This window comes from Portunus trituberculatus, chromosome 2 (genome assembly GCF_017591435.1).
Source record: "Portunus trituberculatus isolate SZX2019 chromosome 2, ASM1759143v1, whole genome shotgun sequence".
NCBI classification, from domain to species: Eukaryota; Metazoa; Arthropoda; class Malacostraca; order Decapoda; family Portunidae; genus Portunus; species Portunus trituberculatus.
The window spans coordinates 13589873-13613616 of record NC_059256.1 but is presented as its reverse complement, the minus strand read 5'-3'; the positions used below and the strand labels follow the sequence as shown (position 1 = coordinate 13613616).

General features: G+C 42.9%; 1 protein-coding gene and 3 long non-coding RNA genes across 4 annotated transcripts in view; 1 reads left to right on the top strand and 3 right to left on the bottom strand.

The window, feature by feature from the left end:
- Positions 1 to 23744, bottom strand: part of LOC123506237 (alpha-aminoadipic semialdehyde synthase, mitochondrial-like) — a 263720-nt gene that overhangs the window by 205853 nt on the left and 34123 nt on the right. The window lies entirely within an intron of this gene.
- On the bottom strand, positions 4374 to 20108 carry LOC123506506. The gene is made up of 2 exons (XR_006675456.1): positions 20074 to 20108; positions 4374 to 4528 (listed from the first exon to the last, which is right to left on the bottom strand). It is a non-coding gene; the product is annotated as an uncharacterized LOC123506506 (long non-coding RNA).
- LOC123506452 lies at positions 4781 to 11255 on the bottom strand. The gene is made up of 2 exons (XR_006675428.1): positions 10597 to 11255; positions 4781 to 5122 (listed from the first exon to the last, which is right to left on the bottom strand). It is a non-coding gene; the product is annotated as an uncharacterized LOC123506452 (long non-coding RNA).
- The window catches only part of LOC123506498, a 4074-nt gene continuing 821 nt past the window's right edge, over positions 20492 to 23744 (top strand). The window contains exon 1 of the long non-coding RNA XR_006675454.1: positions 20492 to 20765. This is a non-coding gene — a long non-coding RNA (uncharacterized LOC123506498). The remainder of the gene's footprint in view (positions 20766 to 23744) is intronic.

Below are 23744 nucleotides of genomic sequence, written 5' to 3'. Positions count from 1 at the left end.
AGGGTCGTATCAGCAGGCAGGGTGGCAAGGCGGGGACCAGCCACGCGTTCTCCAAGATGTCAGCAGAGCAGTCCTTCAAATCACTGGTCAAAACTCACGATAAACACGGCTGGCTCACTCCACCACTGTCTGAAGGCTGACTGGCTGGTCGTAGGAGGCTCGTAAGGGCTCGTGGGGGGTCGTAAGGGGTCGTTGGGACATTCACGAGGCATTGGGGACGTGAGAGAGAGAGAAAGAGAGAAAGAGCTGGCTGGGTGGTCGTGGGGGTTCGTAGGGGGTCGAAGGGGGTCGTTGGGACATTCACGAGGCATTGGGACGTGTGAGAGAGAGAGAAAGAGAGAAAGAGCTGGCTGGGTGGTCGTGGGGGTTCGTAGGGGGTCGTAGGGGGTCGTTGGGACATTCACGAGGCATTGGGGACGTGTGAGAGAGAGAGAGAGAAAGAGCTGGCTGGATGGTCGTGGGGGGTCGTTTGAGGTAGTAGGAGGGTCGTAGGGCTCGTGGGGGGTCGTAAGGGGTCGTAGGGACATTCACGAGGCATTGGGGACGTGTGAGAGAGAGAGAAAGAGAGAAAGAGCTGGCTGGGTGGTCGTGGGGGGTCGTAGGAGGGTCGTAGGGGGTCGTTGGGACATTCACGAGGCATTGGGGACGTGTGAGAGAGAGAGAAAGAGAGAAAGAGCTGACTGGGAGGTATTTGGAGGTCGTAGGAGGGTCGTAAGGGTCGTGTTTGAGAGAGAAAGAGCTTATGTATACAAATTATTATTATTATTATTATTATTATTATTATTAAGTGTTTGAGATGTATATTAATAAAACAAATTATATATATATATATGTAATAAATATTTGTATTACTTCTACCACTGCTACTACTTCCATAAACGACTATTTTGACTATGATAGAAGGGTGGTAGGATAGTCAAAATTGGAGGAGAGGTGGAGAAAAGGTGGAGGAAAGTCTGTGTAGGTGGAGGAAAGTGGAGGTAACTTGTGGAGGGAGATATGGAGGAAAGATTACAAACATTTGGAGGTGAAAATGTGAAAAATTGTCTGGTTTTGATGTGAGACTATCTTAGAAAACTATTATTTTGACTATGATAGGAGGGTGGTAGGATAGTCAAAATTGGAGGAGAGGTGGAGAAAAGGTGGAGGAAAGTGTGTGTAGGTGGAGGTAAGTGGAGGTAACTTGTGGAGGGAGATATGGAGGAAAAAAGATGGAGAGAGAGAGAGAGAGACAGGGAGTCAAATGAGTGAGCGAAGCGATGGAACAGTGTGAACCCACGAATCAGTCTTCAATCGCGTCAGTCACCCTGGAGCCACAGAAGGGAGAGGACGCTCGCTGCTTTGCTCCGAGTGTGACCATAGTTGACCTTGTAAGTGACCTCCTGCTTGACCTTCTGGCGGCTCACACTCCTCAAAATAAAGGTAATTAATCTCTCTGCATTCACGTCTGTCTCTTGTTTTCACATGTGTTGAGAAAATTAAATAAAGTGAGAAAGTGAGCGAGGATAGAGACACTTGCTTTACACTGAGAGATAGAGCGAGAGTTGGTCTACCTTGTGAGTGAGTGAGAGAGATAGAGATAGAGCGAGGGAAGAGATATAGAGCGAGAAAGTTGAGCAAGAGATTTTTTGAGAGATTTTTTCATTTTTTCCAGGTGAGATGTGTTGAAAAAATTAAGAAAATGAGAAAATGAGCGAGGTTAGAGACACTTGCTTTACACCGAGAGATAGAGCGAGAGTTGGTCTATCTTGTGAGAGAGTGAGAGAGATAGAGATAGAGCGAGGGAAGAGATATAGAGCGAGAAAGTTGAGCAAGAGATTTTTTGACAAGCGTTTATAATTTTTTTTCCAGGTGAGATGTGTTTGGGAAATTAAAGATACTGAGAAAGTGAGCGAGGATAGAGACACTTGCTTTACACTGAAAGATAGAGCGAGAGTTGGTCTACCTTGTGAGTGAGAGATAGAGATAGAGCGAGTGAGGAGATACAGACCATTTTGTGTGAGGGAGCATTTCTCGTCCATTTGGAAGCATAACCTCTCTGTTCTCTAGTGACATCTGCATTGTGTGTGTGTGTGTGTGTGTGTGTGTGTGTGTGTGTGTGTGTGTCATAACTTCTTCCCAGTGGCCAAGCACCACCCTTTTGGGCCCCAGTACTTTTGGGAATCCCGGGCCCCGCCCCTTTAATAAAAAAAATCTTGAAATACCTACTCCTGGAACTCCTCGTGCAGTTAAAAATGCTTAAGTGCAGTGTAGGTGGTTTAAGTATAAATGACAGGAAAATGTCAAATTTATTTATTTGATCTGTATTTTAAGCATGGGTAGGCCTAATTGTAAATATAATATTGAATTAATGACATTTGAAATGAATTAATGTTTCTTCTCTGACCTTCAGGAGTAGCCTAATAAAAGTGAATACTACTGCGAGCTGGAGTACCAATTACTGTAAACTGCCCCACTACGCAACTCAAGGCTTGCCTTACAACCACCTCAAGATATACAAAACCTACTTAATATTTCAATGAATTACCAGCAAAATTTCCTGTTAGGGCAAATTAAACCTGCCTTATTTTAGTTTTAATCCTAATTTAACTTCCAAATTCCACAGCCAGAAAATACTAAGCCCTCTAACTAAAATCGCAGTTCTTGTATAAATCTCCAATAATAATATACTGTGAAACATAATCCTTGGGCTTTGCTCACACCACACTCACGGTGACTCACCTCACTGGTACTGCGTCTACATGAGTCACCTCCTTCCACCTTATCCTGGCTTTTCTTCAACACAACGCTATTCCTTCCTCCTGTCAGCCACTGAGGCCAACCACACAGAAACACCCCAACACACTTTTGTTACAATGTAGTCAAACACCCATAACATTCAAAACACAATCACCTGCGTCCTCTCCCAGCCACAAACAGTGCTCAAGACATTGCTGAGCTTTCTGAAGACCGCGCGCCACATTAATTTCCTCACACTACACTTAAGATCATTAGAGTTTCAATTTCACCTTCCTTGCCTTTTTCATGGCGAAATCATTGATTACTGAGCTGTAGTCTAAGCGCCTGGCTAGCGAATTCTCAATTGACAGTAGTGACAAATGTGACAAGCGCTCTTGACCCATGGTTGATCTCTTATAGTTCTTTATTAGAGAAAGTTTACTAAAGCTGCGCTCAGCCTCAGCAACTGTAACAGGCAGTGTAGTACAGAATATGCGAAGTGCTACTAGCTACGCACACTTCACCAAAAACTGACAGCAGTTTCTTATTGTATATTTCATTCAGCAAGTGAAGAGGAGGCAGTTCTTTCTCTGAATGAAAAGTTGACCTAAATATTTTCTTCAAGTGCATCATCTCATTAACAAACTCATTTGACAGATCTAAAGAGTATTTTTGAACCAGGGATTTTGAGGCATCTTGAAGCTCATCTTCGCTCAGTGAAGCATACGTACATTAGAACTGCCGTAAAGGTGTCACATATGCCTTTAACCACCGTAAATCTCTGTTCCAGGTCAGTGACTATGTAATCTACAGTACAATAGAAAACATTAATCCTGAAATCTGCTTCCTCATTGAATTCATTAGTTGTCTTTGCACTTTGATCCACCACCTCATCATGAAATCTTTTACGCTTCCTGACCCTTTTCTCTGGAAAACTTGGTGTGATTCCTAAGGAAGTAGCAACATGACGTGCCTCTGACAATATGCCAGGCCACATGTCTCTTAGTTGTCTGAGTTCCATGCAGAGATCAGAGATGAGAGATATTTGTGTTTCTAGTGATATACCTCGTGATTGGATGATCTCATTCCGCAAATCAATGTTGGAAAGAATTTTGAACCAAATGGCAGCTAGAACAATAGAAGGATATGATGTGAAATAAATACTCTTTCAAAGAAATAACTTCTGAACGCATCTCATGTGTCATGCAAAAATTCTCAAGTGATTTATCCAAGGCGCTAAGAATGCCTGGTAAATGTTGTGCTACTGGACGAACAGCATCCACACGAGCACTCTAGCGACTTTCTGATTGTGAGTGAAGTGAACAGGGTGCTGGACTACTCGTACTACTGAAGAACACATATAGGCGCTGAATACAACCAAAGAAGGTTTCTGCAGCAATCAAGCTGATAGTTAGGTTCACTTTGTGAAACAGTGAAACTTACAAAATCAATAATAAGAATATTTTGTCAATAATTAATTAATGTTGCAATGAGCGAAACACTTACTTACATGTGAATTTGCACAACCAATTGAGTATAACAGAAAACCTGCAACTGTACTGACGGGAGACGGGTGACTAATGGAAAATCGTTGTTTTCATAAAATGTACATGCAATTTAACTTTGAATATAACAAGCACAGTTGAAGCACTGTATTTTTTTTTTTTTTTTTTTTTTTTCAGTTTTACTGGCGGTACTTTTCTTTAAGCTGCCCCTTTAGTATTTGGCCTTTTCTTTTTTCAACTATCAAATTCAGGTTGCTATCACGGGCCCGGGACCCCTGGACTGCCGGGCCCCGGTACTGTAGTACCTTTTTCCCCACCCCATGTGGGGCCCTGCTTCTTCCTCTTCCTCCTCCTCCTCCTCCTCCTCTTCTTCTTCTTCTTTTTCTTCTTCTTCTTCCTCCTAATAATAATAATAATAATAATAATAATAATAATTCTGTTAATAAAACTAATTATATCTTCAAATTTCTTTATTTAAAACCTTTCTCCATATAAAAGCAGTAGTAGTAGTAGTAGTAGTAGTAGTAGTAGTAGTAGTAATAGTAGTAATAGTAGTAGTAGTACAACAAAAACAACAACTACTACTACAACAATTTGAGCACAACTAAAATTCTCTCTCTCTCTCTCTCTCTCTCTCTCTCTCTCTCTCTCTCTCTCTCTCTCTCTCTCTCTCTTACAATATAAATGGCACTAAATATAGAACAGTGGTCCCTCTCTCTCTCTCTCTCTCTCTCTCTCTCTATGCAGTGTAGGTGAGGTAAGGCAGGAGAGAGTGAGGGAGAGGGAGGAGAGAGAGAGAGTGAGAGGGGACACTGCGCCTTACACTCATTCGACACAGATGAAGAAGTGTTGGTAGGTGGTTTGGAGCTCCATAGAAGATTACGCTGCCGGATTCGTGTCTGTGAAGTTAATTTTTTCATTAGTCCTTTTTGCCCTCTTCCGTTCGTGGTGGAGGGTTGGGGGCTGGTGGACGGGTGGAGGAAAGGTGGAGGTATGTCTGTGTGAAAGGTGGTTAGTGGAGGTATTTTGTGGAGGGAGATATGGAGGAAAGAAGAGGAGGTCGATGGAGAGAAATATGAGAAAAAATGTCAGGTTTTGATGTGAGACTATCTTAGAAAACGACTATTTTGATTATGATAGGAGAGTGGTAGGATAGTCAAACTTGAAGGATAGGTGGTGGAAAGGTGGAGGTATGTCTGTGTGGAAGGAGGTTAGTGGAGGTAACTTGTGGAGGGAGATATGGAGGAAAGAAGAGGAGGAGATGGAGGGAAATATGAGAAAAATTGTCAGGTTTTGATGTGACTATCTTAGAAAACTACTATTTTGACTATGATAGGAGGGTGGTAGGATAGTCAAACTTAGAGGATAGGTGGAGGAAAGGTGGAGGTATGTCTGTGTGGAAGGTGGTTCGTGGAGGTAACTTGTGGAGGGAGATATGGAGGAAAGAAGAGGAGGAGATGGAGGGAAATATGAGAAAAATTGTCAGGTTTTGAGATGAGACTATCTTAGAAAACGACTATTTTGACTATGATAGGAGAGTGGTATGATAGTCAAACTTGGAGGAAAGGTGGAGGTATGTCTGTGTGGAAGGTGGTTCGTGGAGGTAACTTGTGGAGAGAGATATGGAGGGAAGAACAGGAGGAGATGGAGGGAAATATGAGAAAAATTGTCAGGTTTTGAGATGAGACTATCTTAGAAAACGACTATTTTGACTATGATAGGAGAGTGGTAGGATAGTCAAACTTGGAGGATAGGTGGTGGAAAGGTGGAGGTATGTCTGTGTGGAAGGAGGCAAGTGGAGGTAACTTGTGGAGGGAGATATGGAGGAAAGAAGAGGAGGAGATGGAGGGAAATATGAGAAAAATTGTCAGGTTTTGATGTGACTATCTTAGAAAACTACTATTTTGACAATGATAGGAGGGTGGTAGGATAGTCAAACTTGGAGGATAAGTGGAGGAAAGGTGGAGGTATGTCTGTGTGGAAGGAGGTTAGTGGAGGTAACTTGTGGAGGAGATATGGAGGAAAGAAGAGGAGGAGATGGAGGAAATATGAGAAAAATTGTCAGGTTTTGATGTGAGACTATCTTCAAAAACGACTATTTTGACTATGATAGGAGGGTGGTAGGATAGTCAAACTTGGAGGATAGGTGGAGGAAAGGTGGAGGTATGTCTGTGTGGAAGGAGGCAAGTGGAGGTAACTTGTGGAGGGAGATATGGAGGAAAGAAGAGGAAGAGATGGAGGAAATATGAGAAAAATGTCAGGTTTTGATGAGACTATCTTAGAAAACGACTATTTTGACTATGATAGGAGGGTGGTAGATAGTCAAACTTGGAGGATAGGTGGAGGAAAGGTGGAAGTATGTCTGTGTGGAAGGTGGTTAGTGGAGGTAACTTGTGGAGGGAGATATGGAGGAAAGAAGAGGAGATGGAGGGAAATATGAGAAAAAATTGTCAGGTTTTGATGTGAGACTATCTTAGAAAACGACTATTTTGACTATGATAGGAGAGTGGTATGATAGTCAAACTTGGAGGATAAGTGGAGAAAAGGTGGAGGTATGTCTGTGTGGAAGGTGGTTAGTGGAGGTAACTTGTGGAGGGAGATATGGAGGAAACAAGAGGAGGAGATGGAGGGAAATATGAGAAAAAATGTCCCGTTTTGATGTGAGACTATTTCAAAAAACGACTATTTTGACTATGATAGGAGAGTGGTAGGATAGTCAAACTTAGAGGATAGGTGGAGGTATGTCTGTGTGGAAGGTGGTTAGTGGAGGTAACTTGTGGAGGGAGATATGGAGGAAAGAAGAGGAGGAGATGGAGGGAAATATGAGAAAAAATTGTCAGGTTTTGATGTGAGACTATCTTAGAAAACTACTATTTTGACAATGATAGGAGGGTGGTAGGATAGTCAAACTTGGAGGATAGGTGGTGGAAAGGTGGAGGTATGTCTGTGTGGAAGGAGGCAAGTGGAGGTAACTTGTGGAGGGAGATATGGAGGAAAGAAGAGGAGGAGATGGAGGGAAATATGAGAAAAATTGTCAGGTTTTCAGATGAGACTATCTTAGAAAACTACTATTTTAACTATGATAGGAGGGTGGTAGGATAGTCAAACTTAGAGGATAGGTGGAGGAAAGGTGGAGGTATGTCTGTGTGGAAGGTGGTTAGTGGAGGTAACTTGTGGAGGGAGATATGGAGGAAAGAACAGGAAGAGATGGAGGGAAATATGAGAAAAATTGTCAGGTTTTCAGATGAGACTATCTTAGAAAACGACTATTTTGACTATGATAGGAGAGTGGTATGATAGTCAAACTTGGAGGATAAGTGGAGGAAAGGTGGAGGTATGTCTGTGTGGAAGGTGGTTCGTGGAGGTAACTTGTGGAGAGAGATATGGAGGGAAGAACAGGAGGAGATGGAGGAAATATGAGAAAAATTGTCAGGTTTTGATGAGACTATCTTAGAAAACGACTATTTTGACTATGATAGGAGAGTGGTAGGATAGTCAAACTTGGAGGATAGGTGGTGGAAAGGTGGAGGTATGTCTGTGTGGAAGGAGGCAAGTGGAGGTAACTTGTGGAGGGAGATATGGAGGAAAGAAGAGGAGGAGATGGAGGGAAATATGAGAAAAATTGTCAGGTTTTGATGTGACTATCTTAGAAAACTACTATTTTGACTATGATAGGAGGGTGGTAGGATAGTCAAACTTAGAGGATAGGTGGAGGAAAGCTGGAGGTATGTCTGTGTGGAAGGAGGTTAGTGGAGGTATCTTGTGGAGGGAGATATGGAGGAAAGAAGAAGAGGAGATGGAGGGAAATATGAGAAAAATTGTCAGGTTTTGATGTGAGACTATTTAAAAAAACGACTATTTTGACTATGATAGGAGGGTGATAGGATAGTTAAACTTGGAGGATAGGTGGAGGAAAGGTGGAGGTATGTCTGTGTGGAAGGTGGTTAGTGGAGGTATTTTGTGGAGGGAGATATGGAGGAAAGAAGAGGAGGTCGATGGAGAGAAATATGAGAAAAAATGTCAGGTTTTGATGTGAGACTATCTTAGAAAACTACTATTTTGACTATGATAGGAGAGTGGTAGGATAGTCAAACTTGGAGGATAGGTGGTGGAAAGGTGGAGGTATGTCTGTGTGGAAGGAGGTTAGTGGAGGTATCTTGTGGAGGGAGATATGGAGGAAAGAAGAGGAGGAGATGGAGGAAATATGAGAAAAATTGTCAGGTTTTGATGTGAGACTATCTTAGAAAACTACTATTTTGACTATGATAGAGAGTGGTAGGATAGTCAAACTTGGAGGATAGGTGGAGGAAAGGTGGAGGTATGTCTGTGTGGAAGGAGGTTAGTGGAGGTAACTTGTGGAGGGAGATATGGAGGAAAGAAGAGGAGGAGATGGAGGAAATATGAGAAAAATTGTCAGGTTTTGAGATGAGACTATCTTAGAAAACGACTATTTTGACTATGATAGGAGAGTGGTATGATAGTCAAACTTGGAGGATAGGTGGAGGAAAGGTGGAGGTATGTCTGTGTGGAAGGTGGTTAGTGGAGGTAACTTGTGGAGGGAGATATGGAGGAAAGAAGAGGAGGAGATGGAGGGAAATATGAGAAAAATTGTCAGGTTTTGATGTGACTATCTTAGAAAACTACTATTTTGACTATGATAGGAGGGTGGTAGGATAGTCAAACTTAGAGGATAGGTGGAGGAAAGGTGGAGGTATGTCTGTGTGGAAGGAGGTTAGTGGAGGTAACTTGTGGAGGAGATATGGAGGAAAGAAGAGGAGGAGATGGAGGGAAATATGAGAAAAAATGTCAGGTTTTGATGTGAGACTATTTCAGAAAACGACTATTTTGACTATGATAGGACGGTGGTAGATTAGTCAAAATTGGAGGATAATTGGAGGAAAGGTGGAGGTATGTCTGTGTGGAAGGAGGCAAGTGGAGGTAACTTGTGGAGGGAGATATGGAGGAAAGAAGAGGAGGAGATGGAGGGAAATATGAGAAAAAATGTCCCGTTTTGATGAGACTATTTCAAAAAACTACTATTTAGACTATGATAGGAGGGTGGTAGGATAGTCAAACTTGGAGGATAGGTGGAGGAAAGGTGGAAGTATGTCTGTGTGGAAGGTGGTTAGTGGAGGTAACTTGTGGAGGGAGATATGGAGGAAAGAAGAGGAGGAGATGGAGGGAAATATGAGAAAAAATGTCCCGTTTTGATGTGAGACTATTTCAAAAAACGACTATTTTGACTATGATAGGAGGGTGGTAGGATAGTCAAACTTAGAGGATAGGTGGAGGAAAGGTGGAGGTATGTCTGTGTGGAAGGTGGTTAGTGGAGGTAACTTGTGGAGGGAGATATGGAGGAAAGAAGAGGAGGAGATGGAGGGAAATATGAGAAAAATTGTCAGGTTTTGATGTGAGACTATCTTAGAAAACGACTATTTTGACTATGATAGGAGAGTGGTAGGATAGTCAAACTTGGAGGATAAGTGGAGGAAAGGTGGAGGTATGTCTGTGTGGAAGGTGGTTAGTGGAGGTAACTTGTGGAGGGAGATATGGAGGAAAGAAGAGGAGGAGATGGAGGAAATATGAGAAAAATGTCAGGTTTTGATGTGAGACTATTTCAAAAACGACTATTTTGACTATGATAGGAGGGTGGTAGGATAGTCAAACTTGGAGGATAAGTGGAGGAAAGGTGGAGGTATGTCTGTGTGGAAGGAGGTTAGTGGAGGTAACTTGTGGAGGGAGATATGGAGGAAAGAAGAGGAGGAGATGGAGGGAAATATGAGAAAAATTGTCAGGTTTTGATGTGAGACTATTTCAAAAAACGACTATTTTGACTATGATAGGAGGGTGGTAGGATAGTCAAACTTGGAGGATAGGTGGAGGAAAGGTGGAGGTATGTCTGTGTGGAAGGAGGCAAGTGGAGGTAACTTGTGGAGGGAGATATGGAGGAAAGAAGAGGAGGAGATGGAGGAAATATGAGAAAAATGTCAGGTTTTGATGAGACTATCTTAGAAAACGACTATTTTGACTATGATAGGAGGGTGGTAAGATAGTCAAACTTGGAGGATAGGTGGAGGAAAGGTGGAAGTATGTCTGTGTGGAAGGTGGTTAGTGGAGGTAACTTGTGGAGGGAGATATGGAGGAAAGAAGAGGAGGAGATGGAGGGAAATATGAGAAAAAATGTCAGGTTTTGATGTGAGACTATTTCAGAAAACGACTATTTTGACTATGATAGGAGGGTGGTAGGATAGTCAAACTTGGAGGATAAGTGGAGGAAAGGTGGAGGTATGTCTGTGTGGAAGGAGGTTAGTGGAGGTAACTTGTGGAGGGAGATATGGAGAGAAAAACAAAAAAAAAAAAATTGAAAACTTACCCAACACAGACTGAACCACCAAGCGATGAATAGGCACAGGTTAACATGGCGTCCCCTGCTGGTGCCTGGCCCTCACCAAGCGGCGCGTCACTATCACTGGTCAGGTCCCAGAATCGCAGCTTTCTGATTGGTGAATACACACACACACACAGCCAGTCACCAACCAGTAACCACACACAGAGAGAGTAAGAAAAAATTGTTGTTTTTTTGGGGATGAGATGTGTTGAGAAAATTAAAGAAAGTGAGAAAATGAGCGACGTTAGAGACACTTGCTTTACACTGAGAGATAGAGCGAGAGTTGGTCTACCTTGTGAGAGAGTGAGAAAGATAGAGATAGAGAGATTAAAGAGATATAGAGCGAGAAAGTTGAGCAAGAGATTTTTTGACGAGATTTTTTCATTTTTTCCAGGTGAGATGTGATTGGGAAATTAAAGATAGTGAGAAAGTGAGCGAGGATAGAGACACTTGCTTTACACCGAGAGATAGAGCGAGAGTTGGTCTACCTTGTGAGAGAGTGAGAAAGATAGAGATAGAGAGATTAAAGAGATATAGAGCGAGAAAGTTGAGCAAGAGATTTTTTGACAAGAGATTTTTTCATTTTTTCCAGGTGAGATGTGATTGGGAAATTAAAGATAGTGAGAAAGTGAGCGAGGATAGAGACACTTAACATCTGATAGGCGTGATAACCGAGCCATGTAAGGGCCTAACACTTTCGATATTTCGGGTTTTCCACACTATAACAATGAATTACCAGGTTTTGCCTCCAAGGGGCTCCTCCTCGGGACATCCTGATATTGCTGTTTTGTCTTAAGAGCTATTATTACACCCCATAAACTGCACGCCATATCAAGGCTCCTCACCAGCTGGTTTTTTAGGGTCTGGACTCGCTGGAAGGTCCCTGATGAGCCCCAGTGCCCACATGACATGGCCTAGTGCGGAGCAGGTAGAGGTGAGTTTGCAAGTCATGGCTTCGTGGGTCACTTCCATGGGATCATAGGAAACATCAAGCCCCCAAATTTTATCAGGGTCGGAAAAAGTATGAAAAAACAGTCTTTTAGGTAGGTCCACGTGGGACCTGCGACCTCGACCCCCTACTAGTCTTTAAATCGTGTTTAAATGGGAAGCATACGTGACCCTATGAGAACGAAGTTGTAAGAAAATCAAACTATAATTCTCCCATTGAAAGGGAGCCAAAAAAGATTAATTCCCTTGAACTCGAGCGGTTTTAGAGAATAAAGATTGGCTTTCCCGTACCTGGAAGCAGAAATGTACAACCAGCGATAAAGTGAAAGAAATTTATCTCTCTGTATGGTGGATTCCTCGCCCGCCCCCTTCTCTGATTTCCTAACACACATTTAAGGGCAAAATCCTCCTGTTTTTTTACAGTGACATGAGAGAAAATTAAAGACGTGACAAGAAAGCCACCTCGAGGGTTTGGCCCCAGGTAATTGGGCACCCTTAGAGTCAAAAAAGCTGCTCACTGAGAGATAGAGAGATAGTGGTACTAACTACTTCAGGGTCGGCTTTGAACCTGAGCCATGCCAATTTACTCTCTCGACAGGGCGGGTTTTCTAGAGCTTTAACCGGCCGACCCAGACGGGATTAGGTCGATAACAGAGATCAACATTTTCTTAGGTTTTGCGGTGACCTCAAGGAGTGGAGGAAAAGACATTGTCTTTCCTTGCCTTTTTCACACTGTATGAACTGGACTACCATCTCTAAATTCTGATTACGCAGAATTATGGACCTGTCTAAGTTCGCACACAGCGTTTCCTTTAGCGTAACTGGCTGGAGGGGCTATATCAAGCAGATACTCGGAGTGCAGTAGGAAATTTACTAGCATTTTTCTGGCAGAGCCATCCCACCTACAAGCTGCAGGTAACCTTTTCTGTGAACCGCACAGCCTCTCTTGTCATCACACCAGCATCTCCAAGATGTTTCCCTCGTCCATGGTTGCTATCTCTACCCACAAATGGTGGCTACCGGCTCGGGGAGGCCACTCCATATCAAGTAATACAGCCTCTCAGAGACTCAGAAACAGGCTACTGTGAAAGCCAGGTAGGTCAACAGACTTTTGCCTTAGTGGTGGGAGAGTTTTCACGTTCAGATTTGGAAGCCCAGTGAGAGCTACCAGTTTTTTAGACATTATTGGTGGAGGTGTCTTGCGGAGAAATGCTCAAATCTTAAAAGATATGGAGGGTAACTAAAAAGCCACTAAGGGTCACTTGAGATCAACGGAACTGCCACCATCCCTGCCAGGTCTTTCTGACCCTCCGCCCCAGTCTGGGTTGCCGGAACCGGGCCCGTCCCCTTCCATGATAGATAGTTTTGCATTGTTTCAGTAACTAAACTATAGTCTGGTCTAAAAATGTCTAGGGATCAAGCCTACATGCCCGTAGTTTACACTATAAAGAAACTATTTGTGGTTGTCCTTCGCCCCTGCAGCCACCGTTATCTACCACTGCTGGAACTGGATCAAAACGATCACTATTACGACCCGTGGCGACAGTCACTTATTGGGATGTCCCTGATGAGATTTTGGCGGTGGCTGTCCGACGGGCCCCTGAACGTTCATTAGAACTGTGACCATTCCCTTGAAGTTAATGTTGTAATATCTGGACCATAGCATGAAGTTCAAATTATCACCGAATCCTAAATGTATCATGAGCCGTCAGGTGCTGTAAAAAATTTTTTTTGAAACGGTAATCTACAATTTCATGATAGAAAACATAAAAAAAGTAATTGCTTGTGCCTAAAAATGCTTCGAATTAATCCCTTAGTAAACAATAAAATATTTGACACTTTGTCTTAGTTGTTTGACAAGGGGTTTGTTCAAAAACATCGGTCAAGGTTATCTAGTTCCCTTGCTGGATAATCTACTCTCCGGCATAAACCCAGTGATTTCTTCAAAAGTACACCGGGAACTTCTTCTCTGTTTCCCATCCTATTAGCTTAACTTAACGCCTCTACCTGTTCCATCCAGTAAAAGCAGATGGGAGTTTTTCAGAGAGAGAAGTGCTGTCCCTCCTGACACAATATTGCAAACATGGGACACAATCAATACTTGGGATTGAAGCCGTTTTTCTAACATACACGCCTGTCATCAGAACCTACCCATTGCTTTTGGTTGGGCTGAAAATGGAGCACGCCCTAATGGCCACTCCATGCCCAGTGAAAAACACGATGGCCTCCACATGCCCGGTCAACAGTTTCTTAGTTGTAGGCTACAGGGAAATCAATAGTTACGTGAGCTACAACAGGAAAATCAGGATACAAATATTCAATGATACTATGCCTCAGCAGAATTTTATCAAGATATCAAATAAAATAAGCGGGAGTGCTGAAAAAAAATCCAACTAGGCTTCGAAGATAGAATTGACAATAAATAGGATAATTGATTTTTCACTTTCATGGTACTATAAAATAGTGTCTGGTTGTAACTAACTGGAAACAATGCAAACAGTCTAGTTTTCTAAAATTAAAATAATAAACAACATATGTAGGGAGCAAACCGATGACAAGAATGGATACAGAGATAGAGAAAATAAGTACCTACGACCTTATCCTGGAGGACTGAGCACTTAGGTAGTTAGTCAGGTCCACTTTGAGGAAATTATCAATGCGGAAGAATTTGAAAAATGGGTTAAAATAGCCATTTTCCACTTATTAAGGAACATCAAAGGAAATAGGTATGGAGCTGTAGAAACCAAATGAAAAGATCAACTTCTTGCTGGTGGACACTCGTTGAGATAGGACGGTGGAGGTCTATTCCACATATGAATGGTGAGAGATGAATGGGTGCACTGAGCGATCAGTAGAAGACTATAAGGAAGTCTACGACTGCCCAGGTATCGACTTGGTAAAATTTCTCTGACATATCCCATGAGCAATGTAGAGTGATGCAAACCCGGTTGACGAGGTGATAACAAACTTTAAAGGAAAACAATGAATAGTAGCACTGGAAAAGCCGAAGCGGTTATCTTTCACTCCATGGGGAGATATGGGAAAAAAAAATTATGGCACCGAATATCACTCCCAAGATTTTGCCGGTAAAGGGGATGAGTGACAGACCTGAAAACACAGAAAAAAATCCACCCCCTAGTCAGATTTTGCCTGGTAGACTACTATGAGATGGGCTAGTAGTGACCACCAATTAATAAGGGATCTCCCCAGGGTCGTATCAGCAGGCAGGGTGGCAAGGCGGGGACCAGCCACGCGTTCTCAAGATGTCAGCAGAGCAGTCCTTCAAATCACTGGTCAAAACTCACGATAAACACGGCTGGCTCACTCCACCACTGTCTGAAGGCTGACTGGCTGGTCGTAGGAGGCTCGTAAGGGCTCGTGGGGGTCGTAAGGGTCGTTGGGACATTCACGAGGCATTGGGGACGTGTGAGAGAGAGAGAAGAGAGAAGCTGGCTGGGTGGGTGGGGGTCGTTTGAGGTAGTAGGAAGGTCGTGGGGTCGTGGGGGGTAGGGGTCGTAGGGACATTCACGAGGCATTGGGGACGTGAGAGAGAGAAAGAGCTGGCTGGATGGTCGTGGGGGTCGTTTGAGGTAGTAGGAGGGTCGTAAGGGTCGTTGGGACATTCACGAGGCATTGGGACGTGAGAGAGAGAGAAAGAGAGAAAGAGCTGGCTGGGTGGTCGTGGGTGTTCGTAGGGGGTCGTAGGGGTCGTTGGGACATTCACGAGGCATTGGGGACGTGTGAGAGAGAGAGAGAAAGAGCTGGCTGGAAAGGTAGTAGGAGGGCTGGGGGGCGTAGGGACATTCACGAGGCATTGGGACGTGTGAGAGAGAGAAAGAGAGAAAGAGCTGGCTGGGTGGTCGTGGGGGTCGTAGGAGGTCGTAGGGGTCGTAGGGGTCGTTGGGACATTCACGAGGCATTGGGACGTGTGAGAGAGAGAGAAGAGAGAAAGAGCTGGCTGGGTGGTCGTTCGTAGGGGTCGTAGGGGTCGTTGGGACGTCACGAGGCATTAGGAGAGAGAGAAAGAGAAAGAGCTGGCTGGGTGGTCGTAAAGGGTCGTCGTAGGAGGGTCGTAGGGGTCGTTGGGGTCGTTGGGACATTCACGAGGCATTGGGGACGTGTGAGAGAGAGAAAGAGAGAAAGAGCTGGCTGGATGGGTGGTCGTGGGGTCGTAGGAGGGGAGGGTCGTAAGAGGTCGTAAGGGGTCGTTGGGACATTCACGAGGCATTGGGGACGTGTGAGAGAGAGAGAAAGAGAGAAAGAGCTGACTGGGAGGTATTTGGAGGTCGTAGGAGGGTCGTAAGGGTCGTGTTTGAGAGAGAAAGAGCTTATGTATACAAATTATTATTATTATTATTATTATTATTATTATTAAGTGTTTGAGATGTATATTAATAAAACAAATATATATATATATATGTAATAAATATTTGTATTACTTCTACCACTGCTACTACTTATAAACGACTATTTTGACTATGATAGAAGGGTGGTAGGATAGTCAAAATTGGAGGAGAGGTGGAGAAAAGGTGGAGGAAAGTCTGTGTGGGTGGAGGTAAGTGGAGGTAACTTGTGGAGGGAGATATGGAGGAAAGATTACAAACATTTGGAGGTGAAAATGTGAAAAATTGTCTGGTTTTGATGTGAGACTATCTTAGAAAACTACTATTTTGACTATGATAGGAGGATGGTAGGATAGTCAAAATTGTTGGAGAGGTGGAGAAAAGGTGGAGGAAAGTCTGTGTAGGTGGAGGTAAGTGGAGGTAACTTGTGGAGGGAGATATGGAGGAAAGATTACAAACATTTGGAGGTGAAAATGTGAAAAATTGTCTGGTTTTGATGTGAGACTATCTTAGAAAACTACTATTTTGACTATGATAGGAGGATGGTAGGATAGTCAAAATTGGAGGAGAGGTGGAGAAAAGGTGGAGGAAAGTCTGTGTAGGTGGAGGTAAGTGGAGGTAACTTGTGGAGGGAGATATGGAGGAAAGATTACAAACATTTGGAGGTGAAAATGTGAAAAATTGTCTGGTTTTGATGTGAGACTATCTTAGAAAACTACTATTTTGACTATGATAAAGGATGGTAGGATAGTCAAAATTGGAGGAGAGGTGGAGAAAAGGTGGAGGAAAGTGTGTGTAGGTGGAGGTAAGTGGAGGTAACTTGTGGAGGGAGATATGGAGGAAAAAAGATGGAGAGAGAGAGAGAGAGACAGGGAGTCAAATGAGTGAGCGAAGCGATGGAACAGTGTGAACCCACGAATCAGTCTTCAATAGCGTCAGTCACCCTGGAGCCACAGAAGGGAGAGGACGCTCGCTGCTTTGCTCCGAGTGTGACCATAGTTGACCTTTGTAAGTGACCTCCTGCTTGACCTTCTGGCGGCTCACACTCCTCAAAATAAAGGTAATTAATCTCTCTGCATTCACGTCTGTCTCTTGTTTTCACATGTGTTGAGAAAATTAAATAAAGTGAGAAAGTGAGCGAGGATAGAGACACTTGCTTTACACTGAGAGATAGAGCGAGAGTTGGTCTACCTTGTGAGTGAGTGAGAGAGATAGAGATAGAGCGAGGGAAGAGATATAGAGCGAGAAAGTTGAGCAAGAGATTTTTTTGGAGAGATTTTTTTCATTTTTTCCAGGTGAGATGTGATTGGAAAATTAAAGAAAATGAGAAAGTGAGCGAGGATAGAGACACTTGCTTTACACCGAGAGATAGAGCGAGAGTTGGTCTATCTTGTGAGAGAGTGAGAGAGATAGAGATAGAGCGAGGGAAGAGATATAGAGCGAGAAAGTTGAGCAAGAGATTTTTTGACAAGCGTTTATAATTTTTTTTCCAGGTGAGATGTGTTTGGGAAATTAAAGATACTGAGAAAGTGAGCGAGGATAGAGACACTTGCTTTACACCGAAAGATAGAGCGAGAGTTGGTCTACCTTGTGAGTGAGAGAGAGAGATAGAGATAGAGCGAGTGAGGAGATACAGACCATTTTGTGTGAGGGAGCATTTCTCGTCCATTTGGAAGCATAACCTCTCTGTTCTCTAGTGACATCTGCATTGTGTGTGTGTGTGTGTGTGTGTGTGTGTGTGTGTGTCATAACTTCTTCCCAGTGGCCAAGCACCACCCTTTTGGGCCCCAGTACTTTTGGGAATCCCGGGCCCCGCCCCTTTAATAAAAAAAATCTTGAAATACCTACTCCTGGAACTCCTCGTGCAGTTAAAAATGCTTAAGTGCAGTGTAGGTGGTTTAAGTATAAATGACAGGAAAATGTCAAATTTATTTATTTGATCTGTATTTTAAGCATGGGTAGGCCTAATTGTAAATATAATATTGAATTAATGACATTTGAAATGAATTAATGTTTCTTCTCTGACCTTCAGGAGTAGCCTAATAAAAGTGAATACTACTGCGAGCTGGAGTACCAATTACTGTAAAACTGCCCCCACTACGCAACTCAAGGCTTGCCTTACAACCACCTCAAGATATACAAAACCTACTTAATATTTCAATGAATTACCAGCAAAATTTCCTGTTAGGGCAAATTAAACCTGCCTTATTTTAGTTTTAATCCTAATTTAACTTCCAAATTCCACAGCCAGAAAATACTAAGCCCTCTAACTAAAATCGCAGTTCTTGTATAAATCTCCATTAATAATATACTGTGAAACATAATCCTTGGGCTTTGCTCACACCACACTCACGGTGACTCACCTCACTGGTACTGCGTCTACATGAGTCACCTCCTTCCACCTTATCCTGGCTTTTCTTCAACACAACGCTATTCCTTCCTCCTGTCAGCCACTGAGGCCAACCACACAGAAACACCCCAACACACTTTTGTTACAATGTAGTCAAACACCCATAACATTCAAAACACAATCACCTGCGTCCTCTCCCAGCCACAAACAGTGCTCAAGACATTGCTGAGCTTTCTGAAGACCCGCGCGCCACATTAATTTCCTCACACTACACTTAACATCATTAGAGTTTCAATTTCACCTTCCTTGCCTTTTTCATGGCGAAATCATTGATTACTGAGCTGTAGTCTAAGCGCCTGGCTAGCGAATTCTCAATTGACAGTAGTGACAAATGTGACAAGCGCTCTTGACCCATGGTTGATCTCTTATAGTTCTTTATTAGAGAAAGTTTACTAAAGCTGCGCTCAGCCTCAGCAACTGTAACAGGCAGTGTAGTACAGAATATGCGAAGTGCTACTAGCTACGCACACTTCACCAAAAACTGACAGCAGTTTCTTATTGTATATTTCATTCAGCAAGTGAAGAGGAGGCAGTTCTTTCTCTGAATGAAAAGTTGACCTAAATATTTTCTTCAAGTGCATCATCTCATTAACAAACTCATTTGACAGATCTAAAGAGTATTTTTGAACCAGGGATTTTGAGGCATCTTGAAGCTCATCTTCGCTCAGTGAAGCATACGTACATTAGAACTGCCGTAAAGGTGTCACATATGCCTTTAACCACCGTAAATCTCTGTTCCAGGTCAGTGACTATGTAATCTACAGTACAATAGAAAACATTAATCCTGAAATCTGCTTCCTCATTGAATTCATTAGTTGTCTTTGCACTTTGATCCACCACCTCATCATGAAATCTTTTACGCTTCCTGACCCTTTTCTCTGGAAAACTTGGTGTGATTCCTAAGGAAGTAGCAACATGACGTGCCTCTGACAATATGCCAGGCCACATGTCTCTTAGTTGTCTGAGTTCCATGCAGAGATCAGAGATGAGAGATATTTGTGTTTCTAGTGATATACCTCGTGATTGGATGATCTCATTCCGCAAATCAATGTTGGAAAGAATTTTGAACCAAATGGCAGCTAGAACAATAGAAGGATATGATGTGAAATAAATACTCTTTCAAAGAAATAACTTCTGAACGCATCTCATGTGTCATGCAAAAATTCTCAAGTGATTTATCCAAGGCGCTAAGAATGCCTGGTAAATGTTGTGCTACTGGACGAACAGCATCCACACGAGCACTCTAGCGACTTTCTGATTGTGAGTGAAGTGAACAGGGTGCTGGACTACTCGTACTACTGAAGAACACATATAGGCGCTGAATACAACCAAAGAAGGTTTCTGCAGCAATCAAGCTGATAGTTAGGTTCACTTTGTGAAACAGTGAAACTTACAAAATCAATAATAAGAATATTTTGTCAATAATTAATTAATGTTGCAATGAGCGAAACACTTACTTACATGTGAATTTGCACAACCAATTGAGTATAACAGAAAACCTGCAACTGTACTGACGGGAGACGGGTGACTAATGGAAAATCGTTGTTTTCATAAAATGTACATGCAATTTAACTTTGAATATAACAAGCACAGTTGAAGCACTGTATTTTTTTTTTTTTTTTTTTTTTTTCAGTTTTACTGGCGGTACTTTTCTTTAAGCTGCCCCTTTAGTATTTGGCCTTTTCTTTTTTCAACTATCAAATTCAGGTTGCTATCACGGGCCCGGGACCCCTGGACTGCCGGGCCCCGGTACTGTAGTACCTTTTTCCCCCACCCCCCCCATGCGGGGGCCCTGCTTCTTCCTCTTCCTCCTCCTCCTCCTCCTCCTCTTCTTCTTCTTCTTCTTCTTCTTCTTCTTCTTCTTCCTAATAATAATAATAATAATAATAATAATAATTCTGTTAATAAAACTAATTATATCTTCAAATTTCTTTATTTAAAACCTTTCTCCATATAAAAGCAGTAGTAGTACTAGTAGTAGTAGTAGTAGTAGTAGTAGTAGTAGTAGTAGTAATAGTAGTAGTAGTACAACAAAAACAACAACTACTACTACAACAATTTGAGCACAACTAAAATCTCTCTCTCTCTCTCTCTCTCTCTCTCTCTCTCTCTCTCTCTCTCTCTCTCTCTCTCTCTCTTACAATATAAATGGCACTAAATATAGAACAGTGGTCCTCTCCTCTCTCTCTCTCTCTCTCTCTCTCTCTCTATGCAGTGTAGGTGAGGTAAGGCAGGAGAGAGTGAGGGAGAGGGAGGAGAGAGAGAGAGTGAGAGGGGACACTGCGCCTTACACTCATTCGACACAGATGAAGAAGTGTTGGTAAGTGGTTTGGAGCTCCATAGAAGATTACGCTGCCGGATTCGTGTCTGTGAAGTTAATTTTTTCATTAGTCCTTTTTGCCCTCTTCCGTTCGTGGTGGAGGGTTGGGGGCTGGTGGACGGGTGGAGGAAAGGTGGAGGTATGTCTGTGTGGAAGGTGGTTCGTGGAGGTAACTTGTGGAGGGAGATATGGAGGAAAGAAGAGGAGGTCGATGGAGAGAAATATGAGAAAAAATGTCAGGTTTTGATGTGAGACTATCTTAGAAAACGACTATTTTGATTATGATAGGAGAGTGGTAGGATAGTCAAACTTGAAGGATAGGTGGTGGAAAGGTGGAGGTATGTCTGTGTGGAAGGAGGTTAGTGGAGGTAACTTGTGGAGGGAGATATGGAGGAAAGAAGAGGAGGAGATGGAGGGAAATATGAGAAAAATTGTCAGGTTTTGATGTGACTATCTTAGAAAACTACTATTTTGACTATGATAGGAGGGTGGTAGGATAGTCAAACTTAGAGGATAGGTGGAGGAAAGGTGGAGGTATGTCTGTGTGGAAGGTGGTTCGTGGAGGTAACTTGTGGAGGGAGATATGGAGGAAAGAAGAGGAGGAGATGGAGGGAAATATGAGAAAAATTGTCAGGTTTTGAGATGAGACTATCTTAGAAAACGACTATTTTGACTATGATAGGAGAGTGGTAGGATAGTCAAACTTGGAGGATAAGGTGGAGGAAAGGTGGAGGTATGTCTGTGTGGAAGGTGGTTCGTGGAGGTAACTTGTGGAGGGAGATATGGAGGAAGAACAGGAGGAGATGGAGGAAATATGAGAAAAATTGTCAGGTTTTGAGATGAGACTATCTTAGAAAACGACTATTTTGACTATGATAGGAGAGTGGTAGGATAGTCAAACTTGGAGGATAGGTGGAGGAAAGGTGGAGGTATGTCTGTGTGGAAGGAGGTTAGTGGAGGTAACTTGTGGAGGGAGATATGGAGGAAAGAAGAGGAGGAGATGGAGGAAATATGAGAAAAATTGTCAGGTTTTGATGTGAGACTATCTTAGAAAACGACTATTTTGACTATGATAGGAGTGTGGTAGGATAGTCACACTTGGAGGATAGGTGGAGGAAAGGTGGAGGTATGTCTGTGTGGAAGGAGGTTAGTGGAGGTAACTTGTGGAGGGAGATATGGAGGAAAGAAGAGGAGGAGATGGAGGAAATATGAGAAAAATTGTCAGGTTTTGATGTGAGACTATTTTACAAAACGACTATTTTGACTATGATAGGAGAGTGGTAGGATAGTCAAACTTGGAGGATAGGTGGAGGAAAGGTGGAGGTATGTCTGTGTGGAAGGAGGTTAGTGGAGGTAACTTGTGGAGGGAGATATGGAGGAAAGAAGAGGAGGAGATGGAGGGAAATATGAGAAAAAATGTCAGGTTTTGATGTGAGACTATTTCAGAAAACGACTATTTTGACTATGATAGGAGGGTGGTAGGATAGTCAAACTTGGAGGATAGGTGGAGGAAAGGTGGAGGTATGTCTGTGTGGAAGGAGGTTAGTGGAGGTAACTTGTGGAGGGAGATATGGAGGAAAGAAGAGGAGGAGATGGAGGGAAATATGAGAAAAATTGTCAGGTTTTGATGTGAGACTATCTTAGAAAACGACTATTTTGACTATGATAGGAGAGTGGTAGGATAGTCAAACTTGGAGGATAAGTGGAGGAAAGGTGGAGGTATGTCTGTGTGGAAGGAGGTTAGTGGAGGTAACTTGTGGAGGGAGATATGGAGGAAAGAAGAGGAGGAGATGGAGGAAATATGAGAAAAATTGTCAGGTTTTGATGTGAGACTATTTCAAAAACGACTATTTTGACTATGATAGGAGGTGGTAGGATAGTCAAACTTGGAGGATAGGTGGAGGAAAGGTGGAGGTATGTCTGTGTGGAAGGAGGTTAGTGGAGGTAACTTGTGGAGGGAGATATGGAGGAAAGAAGAGGAGGAGATGGAGGAAATATGAGAAAAATGTCAGGTTTTGATGTGAGACTATTTTAGAAAACGACTATTTTGACTATGATAGGAGGGTGGTAGGATAGTCAAACTTGGAGGATAGGTGGAGGAAAGGTGGAGGTATGTCTGTGTGGAAGGAGGTTAGTGGAGGTAACTTGTGGAGGGAGATATGGAGGAAAGAAGAGGAGGAGATGGAGGAAATATGAGAAAAATGTCAGGTTTTGATGTGAGACTATCTTAGAAAACTACTATTTTGACAATGATAGGAGGGTGGTAGGATAGTCAAACTTGGAGGATAGGTGGAGGAAAGGTGGAGGTATGTCTGTGTGGAAGGTGGTTAGTGGAGGTAACTTGTGGAGGGAGATATGGAGGAAAGAAGAGGAGGAGATGGAGGGAAATATGAGAAAAATTGTCAGGTTTTGATGAGACTATCTTAGAAAACGACTATTTTGACTATGATAGGAGAGTGGTAGGATAGTCAAACTTGGAGGATAGGTGGAGGAAAGGTGGAGGTATGTCTGTGTGGAAGGTGGTTAGTGGAGGTAACTTGTGGAGGGAGATATGGAGGAAAGAACAGGAGGAGATGGAGGAAATATGAGAAAAATTGTCAGGTTTTGATGAGACTATCTTAGAAAACGACTATTTTGACTATGATAGGAGAGTGGTAGGATAGTCAAACTTGGAGGATAGGTGGTGGAAAGGTGGAGGTATGTCTGTGTGGAAGGAGGCAAGTGGAGGTAACTTGTGGAGGGAGATATGGAGGAAAGAAGAGGAGGAGATGGAGGAAATATGAGAAAAATTGTCAGGTTTTGATGTGAGACTATCTTAGAAAACTACTATTTTGACTATGATAGGAGGGTGGTAGGATAGTCAAACTTAGAGGATAGGTGGAGGAAAGTGGAGGTATGTCTGTGTGGAAGGAGGTTAGTGGAGGTAACTTGTGGAGGGAGATATGGAGGAAAGAAGAGGAGGAGATGGAGGGAAATATGAGAAAAATTGTCAGGTTTTGATGTGAGACTATCTTAGAAAACTACTATTTTGACAATGATAGGAGGGTGGTAGGATAGTCAAACTTGGAGGATAGGTGGAGGAAAGGTGGAGGTATGTCTGTGTGGAAGGAGG